General features: G+C 33.4%; 4 non-coding genes across 4 annotated transcripts; 1 reads left to right on the forward strand and 3 right to left on the reverse strand.

The window, feature by feature from the left end:
* The first annotated feature begins 3,516 nt into the window (after window positions 1-3,516).
* TRNAS-GGA (transfer RNA serine (anticodon GGA)) lies at window positions 3,517-3,603 on the forward strand. The gene has a single exon. It is a non-coding gene; the product is annotated as a tRNA-Ser (tRNA).
* A 1,348-nt stretch (window positions 3,604-4,951) lies between these two features.
* On the reverse strand, window positions 4,952-5,024 carry TRNAT-UGU (transfer RNA threonine (anticodon UGU)). Its single transcript has one exon. It is a non-coding gene; the product is annotated as a tRNA-Thr (tRNA).
* Window positions 5,025-11,695: 6,671 nt separating this feature from the next.
* Window positions 11,696-11,769, reverse strand: TRNAW-CCA (transfer RNA tryptophan (anticodon CCA)). The gene has a single exon. It is a non-coding gene; the product is annotated as a tRNA-Trp (tRNA).
* A 193-nt stretch (window positions 11,770-11,962) lies between these two features.
* TRNAP-UGG (transfer RNA proline (anticodon UGG)) lies at window positions 11,963-12,036 on the reverse strand. The gene has a single exon. It is a non-coding gene; the product is annotated as a tRNA-Pro (tRNA).
* Between the last annotated feature and the right edge of the window lie 113 nt (window positions 12,037-12,149).

A 12,149-nucleotide genomic window follows, 5' to 3' on the forward strand; every position in this document is an offset into this window, starting at 1 on the left:
TAAGGTAAAAATGACTTTTTTGTGCAACTTAGATTATTCGTATCTCAATTCGAAGGTATTAGATGTAGCTACTTAATGTTTTACATAGAATATAGGAATTTTTTAGATTCTATTCAAAAATACTCTATTGAAAATAGAAAAAATCACACAAACAGTTGTTAGTTATTACTAAGAAACCGTATTTAGTCATTCGACGTTTTTCGAATATTTTAGTATTTTATTTTTTTTAGAATAATTACGATTTGCGAGTAGTGAATAATATTTCTATATCTAGATATAGAAATATTATTTTATTTATTACTATTTTTTATATTTTCAATAGTAATTTATTTGTATTAATAGCTAATAGACGAAAAGAAAGAAATCTATTCTGTACTCTATCTGTGTATTCTTTATCTTTACGAAATACCAGCCAAACTAGAATGATCGGAAAAGGCATATAATAAAATTCTTTGATTGGTTCTTCCTCGAAAAATGATTCCGTTTTATTTTACAAAAAGACCAAAAAGAATTCTAACAAATAAAAAAAAATTAGAAATAATAAGAATTTTTCTTCTTTTATTCGAAACGCCCCGTGATCTTCAACCAATTATGCGCTTCAATATAATTCCCAGGAGTAAGCGTTATAGCCTGTTTCCAATACTCGGCGGCTTGATCGAACCAAGCCTCTGCAATTTCAGAATCTCCCTGTCGAATGGTTTGTTCTCCCCGGTCGGAATAGGAGGGTCAATTCCTTCCCTTAGAACCGTACGTGAGAGATTCCCACCTCATACGGCTCCGCACTCAATTCTTTTGGTGTCCCATTAAACCAAATGCGATTTCTTATAGATCTATATTCCACTGTTCGGAGGAACCAAAGGAGGTTAATCACATGAGTTTCAAACTTTCATTTTGATTTAATTAAGAATTTAATTAAGAATCAATTTCAGTTTTATCTTTTCTCCCACCTGCAGAAGAAGAAAACACAGATATTTACTCCTATCCTTCGTATTTTCCGCAAGGTAACTATCTCGATTTTATATCGAAATTTATATAGAATCTTTGAAAAAAGCTTTCCTTCCTAAATATAAGTAAGAAAGAAAAGACTTACTATCTTTGGGATTTGATCCTACACCGCCGCTCAAAACCTCAGTCTTAGTGGATCGACTCTATTACATAAGTTAATTCCTAACTTTTTCTATCTTATATTTCTATATAGGCATAAGTAAGCAGTTCTTTTCTTAATGTATTGGACCAAAACCTCATTAATTGATCTTTACGGTGCTTCCTCTCTATCAATTATATCTTTTTTTTTTATCCATAGATATAGAAAAAAGTATCTAGGCATATTTTTACTTCTATTAGTATGAAGTTTTTTTCTTTGCTACAGCTCAAAGAAATCGTCGTTTTGGACGATGCATTTGTAGCGATCCTTTTTTTAGTATTTACTAGAAAATTTGGTCTTCTTTTTTCTTTCTATAGTGGAGATAGCCGCACGTAATGACAGATCACTGCCATATTATTAAAAGCTTGTGGTAAGAATGGGTTTCGTTCTAGTGCCCTAAAATAATATTCTAAAGCTTTCGTATGTTCTCCATTACTTGTGTGAATAAGGACTATATTATAGAGTATATAACTTCGATCGTAAGGATCGATTTCTAGTCGCATAGCTTCATAATAATTCTGTAAAGCTTCCGCATAATTTCCTTCGGATTGAGCTGACATCCGTTACGGTCGTTATTCAATTCAAAGAATCGCCGTTCCAGAACCGTACGTGAAATTTTCACCTCATACGGCTCCTCCCTTAAATATAATATACATAATGAGAATACAAAATACATGGCAAAAGGGATTAAAACATTCTCATTATGAACTGAGCGGGGCTAGTGTTTTTACAAAAAATATCTAGCCAACCTTCTTGCACAAGAGCTTTTACTAGAATCAAGTGTCTTGATACTAAATAGAAAGGATAACTTCAACAATTCCTTTGTCCTCAACGCCTCCTAATTTCCAGGAAATAGTCACTTCAACAGTCTTCGATGGTTATACGGGTATCCAAAGTACGAACGAGATGGATGTTTGTTGGCCCAACCATTCTTGTTAGTCCTAACCCAGATAAGAAAGGGAATAGGTAAGTAATTTTTAACAAAGCTTTTGTGTTTTCGATTGCTAGGTGTAGTGCTTCTTTCCCTATGCCGCCTATTGGTACTATATTACTAGGAAGTAGGATTGACCTGTAATACAAAACACAAAGGTGTAACCTTTCGTTCAATACAAAAATCTATAAATGAAGCTATATTATTTGAGGTTGCATCAATCGGGGATACACGACGGAAGGAATCGTTCTATTTGTAAACTTCACCTTCAACAAGCGTAGGTTTGTTTCTATAATATGGAATAAGAATATTTGTTCTTTACTATCCCGAAGTGTGTGCTTTTCTCATAAGACTAAGAGCAGTAAAAAGAAACTAAATAATAAAGAAAATCAAATCACACCATCTCTGTAATAAGTAAATGCCTCCTTTTCTCCTGAAGTTGTCGGAATTAGTCGTAATAAGATATTGGCCACAATTGAAAAGGTCTTATCAATAAAATTTCCATTTATCCGCGATCTAGGCATAGGTATCAATCCATTCTAAAATTATTCTCATTACCCCTTAGTGGGAAAACGATTACACAAATAAAGAATTTGTACAGTACAAAATAACATAAAAACGGATTCCTTTCCAAACAAAAAAATTTCAATAAAGATACAAAATTTTGACTACTACATATACTTCTATTTTATTTATTCGAATTGTTCCAAATGCCCCAAACTCCTTTTTCAACAATCAATAAAAAAGAGTTGAATCCCATTTGAATTCATACAAATCAAATCGAGTAGTATAGTAGCTATTCCGATTTCATCGAAGCGGAAGAATCAAAGAATTTTTCGATCAGATCAAAAAAAGTTTTGATCGAAAGACGAAAAGAAAGAGAATCGAATAATCATTCTATGATGGAAATAGAATAGCTGGGAAATTCAAGAAATTTGTTGGTGAGCACTTTAAAACTAGACGGAAATTTTCTAATTTTTTTTGAGAATTTTATAGAATTCTAGTCGAAATAAAAATCGAACCATGATCAAAGAGGGTCCATTAATCGTCTATAATCTAAAAACCATAAACCCATCAATCCGTTGATTCGATTCGTTTCAATGAATTAATCGAAGCTGGTATATTATATATGGAAATATCGGATATAGAATAAAAGATAGGAACATCATATTCGCAAATATGAATCAATAAATATATAACAAGGAAAACCTTGTTTTTTATTTTAATTAACTCCTACGAAGAAAGATTTTTTCGAAAAAATCTTCTATTACATTACTACTCGTTACGTTCTATTATTAGTTTGTTTATAGTCAAATAGTATAGTATTGGTGTGTTAATCCTAGTCGTACCTATTTTATACAAAAAATATCGTTAGTAATAGAAATATCAACATAGTAATGGCTCGCTATTTCTTCGGTTTATGAGTCATAATCGTTGTGTAGGAGAGATGGTCGAGCGGTTCAAGGCGTAGCATTGGAACTGCTATGTAGGCTTTTGTTTACCGAGGGTTCGAATCCCTCTCTTTCCGTCTTTTACTTTCACCTGATTGAATTTGCCAACATTTCTAACTTTAACAAATCAAATAACAAGAAATACTTTATTTAGAACATAAGAGTTAGATCCTTCTTGTATTTAGATATATATTTCTTCTATTTCGAATTGCTGCGATACCTAAAATACTGGAAATAAAAGAATAGACAAGGAGTGAAAATTTTTATGTGTATCTAGGATACATGAATAGGAAAAAACCGGGATGGGATAGAATATATGAGCGGGAGAAAATCTGGGGCAAACCCCCGACTTTTAACCTTAAGTAATTTTCCTTTTCCAAATGAAAGGGGCCAAATTGTCCGAACCCCTTTCTTTTGTATTTTAGTTAGGGTTACGTCTGACGAGAATAATATTCTACCACCAGCAATTCATTGATTTGCAAACCGACCCACTTACTATCTATTATTTGATTGACTAATCCTTTATATGGAAATGGGTTAAGGGTCAAATGTTTAGGTAATTCCTCACGGGGGGATAAATCAAGAGAATTTTGAATTAGAGCTCTGGATTTTTGTTCATCCCTCGCCATAATAGTATCCTTGGGTTTGCAACGATAACTTGGTATATCTACTATATGGCCGTTAACTAAAATATGTCTATGGTTAACTAATTGGCGGGCTCCAGGAATAGTCGGAGCCATGCCCAATCGAAAAAGAATGTTATCCAAACGCATTTCAAGTAATTGTAGTAAAACCTGACCTGTTGACCCTTTGGCTTTTCTGGCGATCCGAACGTATTTAAGTAATTGTCGTTCTGTAATACCATAATGAAAACATAATTTTTGTTTTTCTTCTAGACGAATACGATATTGCGATCTTTTCCCGGAACGTGATTGGTTTCTAAGATCACTTCCGGCTCTAGGCCTTTTATTAGTTAGTCCGGGTAAAGCCCCTAGACGGCGTATTTTTTTGAAACGAGGCCCTCGGTAACGCGACATAAAGACTCCTTTCTTTATTTATTTTCTTTATTTCTATTTATATATATATATATATATATTCGATTTTACAAAAAAACCGAAATTAAAACTGAACTAAATGATAAATGAAATCCACTAAAGTGTTGAATTCCAATGAATAATGAAATGGGTTGTATATACATCATATACAAAATATAGAGAATATTCTATATTTTGTATTAAAATATGTAAGTAAAAAGAAAAAGGAAAAGAAAGAGTTTTCCCGATTTGGTCTGTCGAGCTTGAACCCTTTTCTTTTTATTCCTAGGTGGAAGTTTCTACAACATAATCGATCGTTATTTTTTTCTTTGTTCTTCGATTTCAAAGAAAAAAATATATAAAAAGCACAAATCCAAATAAAAATCGAAAAAGCCGGCTATCGGACTCGAACCGATGACCATCGCATTACAAATGCGATGCTCTAACCTCTGAGCTAAGCGGGCTCCCGGAAATTATACATGCACTGGCATTCAATAAACTACATTTTAGTGTAAGCGGAATGGTATAACACATGATTTCTTACGAACATAAATGAACGAGCTCTTATGTATGTGATGTAAACGGAAAAATGACAATACAATATTAGGGGTAGATGTTATTATTTTGATCGAACTAAAAGAAAAAATAGAAAGAAATAAAAGTGAAACACCTCTAACATCAAAATAGGACTAGTTGATGAGAGTTACATCGGAAACAAGACAGAGTAAGGAAAGTACAATTCATTTGGGGTATTCTTTCAATTCAAATTAAATGCAACCGGATCTAGTATGAATTGGCGATCAGAACGTATATGGGTAGAACTTATAACGGGATCTCGAAAAATAAGTAATTTCTGCTGGGCCTTTATCCTTTTTTTCGGTTCATTAGGATTCTTGTTGGTTGGAATTTCAGCTATCTTGGTAAGAATTTGATATCTTTATTTCCTCCCCAGCAAATTCTTTTTTTTCCACAAGGGATCGTGATGTCTTTCTATGGGATTGCCGGCCTCTTTATTAGCTCATATTTGTGGTGTGCAATTTCGTGGAATGTGGGTAGTGGTTATGATCGATTCGATAGAAAAAAGGGAATAGTCTGTATTTTTCGCTGGGGATTCCCTGGAAAAAATCGTCGCATCTTTTTCCGATATCTTATAAAAGATATTCAGTCTATTAGAATAGAACTTAAAGAGGGTATTTATACTCGCCGTGTTCTTTATCTGGAAATCAGAGGACAAGGAGCCATTCCTTTAACTCGTACTGATGAGAATTTGACTCCACGAGAAATGGAACAAAAGGCGGCTGAATTGGCCTATTTCTTGCGTGTACCAATTGAAGGATTTTGAAAAATGAACGGAAATACCGAACGTTTTCTTAACTTGGCGTAAAATACAAAATCTAGAATACGTTTTTCTATGGCATACCTTAACAGAAATCTCATCAGAACGCCCACTCGGGTCAAAGCAGACGTATACAGAACAACCAAAAGGGGGAAACTGTTTATGTCTACAAATACAAACCAATTCAATTCCATAGAATTTCCAGTATTTGTAATTGATATATTACATACATTATGTAAATTTTATCGCTTTTTTAGTAATCTTTTGTTCGCTTTAATGATAAAATAATTTGATTTCTTATAATTTCTAATTATAACGAGAATTAAATTATCCAAATTCTGTCGTGTTTTGCCATCCATTTTTATTATCACATTCAAGTCTTAAATTCTATTTTTGTGCTATGGTTAATTTGTTCAATTTTTGGAAATATTTTCTATTTTGGTAGAAAGTGAGTTCTTTCATCTTGAAATCAAAATAAAAAATATTCATTAATTGAAAAAACGAAATGGCTCTGCCGGGTATTCGTCGAAAGCAATTCCTTCCTTTCGATGAATACCCGGTGGGTTCATTAACAATTTATAGATGAAAAAAAATGGAAAAAAAGAAAGCATTTATTCCTTTTCTATATCTTGTATCTATAGTATTTTTACCCTGGTGGATCTATCTATCATTTCAAAAAAGTCTGGAATCTTGGGTTACTACTTGGTGGAATACTAAGCAATCTGAAACTTTTTTGAATGATATTCAAGAAAAAAATCTTCGCGAAAAATGGATCGAATTTGAGGAGCTCCGCTTGTTGGACGAAATGATAAAGGAATGTCCGGAAACACATCTACAAAAGCTTCGTATAGGAATCCACAACGAAACGATTCAATTGATCAAGACGTACAATGAAGATTGTATCCATATGATTTTGCACTTCTCCACAAATTTTATCTGTTTCCTTATTCTAGGTGGTTATTCCATTCTGGGAAATAAAGAACTTATTCTTCTTAATTCTTGGGTTCAGGAATTCCTATATAACTTAAGCGACACAATAAAAGCTTTTTCCATTCTTTTAGTAACCGATTTATGTATCGGATTTCATTCGCCCCAAGGTTGGGAACTACTGATTAGCTCTATCTACAAAGATTTTGGATTTGCCCATAACGATCAAATTATATCGAGTCTTGTTTCCACTTTTCCAGTCATTCTAGATACATTTTTAAAATATTGGATTTTCCGTTCTTTAAATCGTGTATCCCCATCACTTGTAGTGATTTATCATTCAATGAATGACTGAAAAAAAAAAAAAGGGGTATATGAAGAGAAATCGAATTCGAGTTTTTAATTCGAATGTTGCTTTGTACATAATCAATAATCAAAGCATTACCAATTGTACCCCCTCTTTATATTTCTACCCGTCTAAGGTGGGGAGTTCCTCCTATATTCCTGTAATATTATTTTATTAAATTAAGTTTTCAGTTAAAGTAAATAGCAGACTGATGGATAGGGAACTCTATTAGCAACCTACCAAATTTATTGTAGAAATTTTCGGAATCAACGGTTGGACCATGCAAACTATAAATACCTTTTCTTGGATAAAAGAACAGATTACTCGATCCATTTCCATCTCGCTCGTGATATATATAATAACTCGGTCATCCATTTCGAATGCATATCCCATTTTCGCACAGCAAGGTTATGAAAATCCACGAGAAGCGACTGGACGTATTGTATGTGCCAATTGCCATTTAGCCAACAAGCCCGTGGATATTGAGGTTCCACAAGCGGTCCTTCCGGATACTGTATTTGAAGGAGTTGTTCGAATTCCTTATGATATGCAATTAAAACAAGTTCTTGCTAATGGCAAAAAGGGGGGTTTGAATGTGGGGGCTGTTCTTATTTTACCTGAGGGGTTTGAATTAGCCCCCCCCCAACCGTATTTCTCCAGAGATGAAAGAAAAGATAGGGAATCTTTCTTTTCAGAGCTATCGCCCCAATAAAAAAAATATTCTTGTGATAGGTCCTATTCCGGGGCAAAAATATAGTGAAATTACCTTTCCTATTCTTTCCCCAGACCCTGCCACTAAGAAAGACGTTCACTTCTTAAAATATCCGATATATGTAGGTGGTAACAGGGGAAGGGGTCAGATTTATCCTGACGGAAGCAAGAGTAATAATACAGTTTATAATGCCACGACAGCAGGTATAGTAAAGAAAATTGTACCAAAAGAAAAGGGCGGATACGAAATAAACATAGCGGATGCCTCGGACGGACGTGAAGTCGTTGATATTATCCCGCCAGGACCGGAGCTTCTTGTTTCAGAGGGTGAATCTATCAAACTTGATCAACCATTAACAAGTAATCCTAATGTGGGTGGATTTGGTCAAGGAGATGCAGAAATAGTCCTTCAAGACCCACTGCGCGTACAAGGGCTTTTGTTCTTCTTTGCATCCGTTATTCTAGCACAAATCTTTTTGGTTCTTAAAAAGAAACAGTTCGAGAAGGTTCAATTGTCCGAAATGAATTTCTAGATTCGTGAATTTATCAAGATCAAGCTTGTAACAATAACAAAATTCTTGTTGACAATTCAATTCTTTGACAGTTTTAGATGATCAATAAATAAAAAAAAAATTACGAGAAGGTTCTTTTTTGTTTGTTTCTACTTTTCTTCTACATCTACGAGCAAGATTTTGAGTTATAATAATATATTGGATTGTGAAGAAAACTTTTTTACTTTTTTCCAATCGAAATTTGACTCGATACTAGACTAAAAGGGGAATATAACAAAAAGAATAATGAGGGGACCAAATGATTTGATTCTAGGGGGATTTATCCGCCTTCCTGGTCTTAGACACACGACAAGGACTTTTACACATACTTGTCGTGTGTCGAAATAGTAACGAGTCTTGATTCCCTTCGTCAAAGACTTAGTCGGAATTTTTCTTTTTTCTAGATTTCACCCTTTTTCGTTTTAGACTGATTCTTTTTTTCTTAGTATTACATGTATAAGGAGCGGACAAACTGAAAAAAGAGAGAGGTCAATTTCTTGAACAAATGGAACTTCTTGGATTCTATTTAATCTAGAAAAATAGAGCTTCTATTTGGTCATTCAATAAATTAATTGATTGCTTCTTTCTCTTTCTTTTAACTTAACAATTTAGGAAGGACCAGTAAGTATGATTGAGGATTATATGTTCTGAATAACCAAATACACTTTTCAAAAACATCGAAAAACGGGTCCGTTTTTCATTTATAGGAAAAAATTCGAATAAAAAATTATGATAATTAAAAAAAGAATTAAATGGGACCTCCCCCTTCTTTGTTTGTCTAATTCGAGGGGGAAGGAAGGTCCCGTTGAGTTCTTATACTTTCATGTCTATACCTCGATTAATCAAATTACTACTTACTACAGCGATGAGCCTAATCCAGAATATGAACCATAAAAGAAAATACCTAGTAAACCGATCACAAGAATACCAGCTACAGTACCTATTATCCAAAGAGGAATTCGTCCAGTAGTATCGGCCATTTACCCCACTTCCCTCCACATTTCATCAAGTGGTCGTGCTAGAGACATAAACAGTCATGGATAATTATGAAATGAGGTCCTTCCGAATGGGATAAGAGAATTCCTACTCTATTCGAATTCTATATTCTATATATTTCTTTCCTTCTCTTTATTTAATTGAAAAAATAATTAGAAAATAAAACAGCAAGTACAAAAATGAGTAATAGACCCCAATAAAGACTGGTACGATTCAATTCAACATTTTGTTCGTTCGGGTTTGATTGTGTCGTAGCTCTATAATTCGGATTCGGTTTTGTTTATCGTTGGATGAACTGCATTGCGGATATTGACCCCAAAAAAGAAACGGTAGGTACAGCCAGTCCGTGAACAGCCAGCCATCGCACTGTAAAAATTGGATAGGTTCGATCTATGGTCATTGGGCCTCCTAAAAGGATCTACTAAATTCATCAAGTTGCTCCAAAGAGTCAAAACGGCCGGTTATTAATGGAATTCCTTGTCGGCTCTCTGTGAAATATTCGTTTGGTCGAGGGCTTCCAAACACATCGTAAGCTAAACCCGTGCTGACGAATAACCAACCCGCAATGAATAGGGAGGGTATAGTAATACTATGAATAACCCAGTATCGAATACTTGTAATAATATCAGCAAAAGAACGTTCTCCTGTGCTTCCAGACATACTGAGCTCCACATATTCTTGTACAGTCAAAGGCAAATCCATAAAAGATGAAATCAGTAAATGGAAATTTACTTTTTACTCTACGTAAAAACGTAAAAAACCTGTAGGATTACCAATAGAGTACCAAAGGTGTCTTTAGAGTATACCGAATCAGTATAGCTATCCTTCTTCGGACACAGCAAGGCAATTTTAATTAATATTGAACTGAAGTACACGTGACTTTATTTTTTTTTTGTCTACGTGGAACTAGGCACCATTTTGTTTTTTTCTATAGAAAATTTTTTCAAATAGAACTAGTATACAGTTTCTCTCTATCATTGTATTGGCTTCAGACTCGAAACTGAAGGTCGAGGAAGTGGAAATCTGACAAGTTGGTTTCGATCTAATAATTCGTGAAAAATTCCAGAAGAAGAAGCGGTTATAGATATAGAAATAGAAGAGGTTTGGGGAATTCCGTACTTTACTATTTTTAGGGATTGTTTAATTGTCGAAAAAAAAAGATTCATTAATTGATTTCACTTAATGCATTTTTGTAATACATCCATTGTTGCATTAAATCCAAAGGTTTTTTTTTGACCTAACTGCAAGAATGCGGGTTTCTATTTATAACTAAATAATATTAAACGTGGAACCTATAAAGGCAAAGATAGTAGCAAGTCTTAGTCTTAGAATCGAGTTGGACAAAATAAATCGATTTATTTTTCATTTTTTTATATTCTATAGCGATTCAAATAAATAACTTTTTTGAAGAAAATTTCATGGCATAGTTATTATTTGTTTAATATTCGATTAGTTTACTCAAGTGTTTCCAAAAAAATCCGTTGATTCAAAATGACGAGATGTGTAAATGTCACAGATAATGAGTCATTTCTTTCTTTTTCTACGGCCCTTACTTTTTTTTTGTTAGTGGCATTTATAATGTAAAAAAGAAATGTAATAGTTGATGAATCAAAAAATTTCAATTGAACTTATTCTTTGATCCTTTGAATTGCTTTTTTTCTTATTCGCTTTCCAAACGGAAACTTAGGTAAGTACTTTAGAAACATATATGTATAAAAAGAACATCTTTTTTTTTTAGCCCCTTCATGTCTACTCTAACTAGTTATTTCGGTTTTTTACTAGCGGCATTAACTATAACCTCTGCTTTATTTATAGGTCTAAGCAAGATACGACTTATTTAAAATTACTTGAATAAACAACTCAAGAAATCTTTCTGTACTGTAGGATTCTGTCTATTTTACAGTTCTTTACTGCGACAATTGATAGTTTTTGGTTATTGAGATTCGTGGGGAATTCAGATTCATATTTAGGGATAGATATTACCTTTCTTTTTTTTTTTCAAACGAATTGAAATGATTGAAGTTTTTCTATTTGGAATCATCTTAGGTCTAATTCCTATTACTTTGGCTGGATTATTTGTGACGGCATATTTACAATACAGACGCGGTGATCAGTTGGATCTTTGATTAATTAACAAATCTTTTTTTGATTGACCTCCTCCTTTCTCAAATCAACAGGAGGTCAATTTTCGATTAGATTACTGTTCATTTAGTTTAGTCTAATTCTTTTCTATTTCTATAATTCAACTTGACTTAACAACAATGGAATCACGCTCTGTAGCATTTGAACCTACGACATCGGGTTTTGGAGACCCACGTTCTACCGAACTGAACTAAGAGCGCTTTCTTATCACAATAGATAAGAAAGATTGGAAAGAATGGTTTTTTTTTTATAACTCCAAACTATATCTACATCCTGTATGCATAGATTATCTACCATATAGAGTATCATAAAAAAAAGAGAGATTATGTATCTTCGATTTTAATCAAAATTTCAATTAATTCCTCCTTACTTCTCAGAGTAAAAGTAATTAGGTAGGGATGACAGGATTTGAACCCGTGACATTTTGTACCCAAAACAAACGCGCTACCAAGCTGCGCTACATCCCTTTCAATTCAATTTGTTTTTATAGTGTAATTGTAAAGAATCCTTTCCTTGTTTTCCACATTCTTTTTTCCATAAAAAGAAAATACAGAATTTTTTTTGCTCGGCTATTTCCTCT

Source organism: Chenopodium album, chromosome 9 (genome assembly GCF_948465745.1).
Source record: "Chenopodium album chromosome 9, dcCheAlbu1.1, whole genome shotgun sequence".
Taxonomy (NCBI): Eukaryota; Viridiplantae; Streptophyta; class Magnoliopsida; order Caryophyllales; family Amaranthaceae; genus Chenopodium; species Chenopodium album.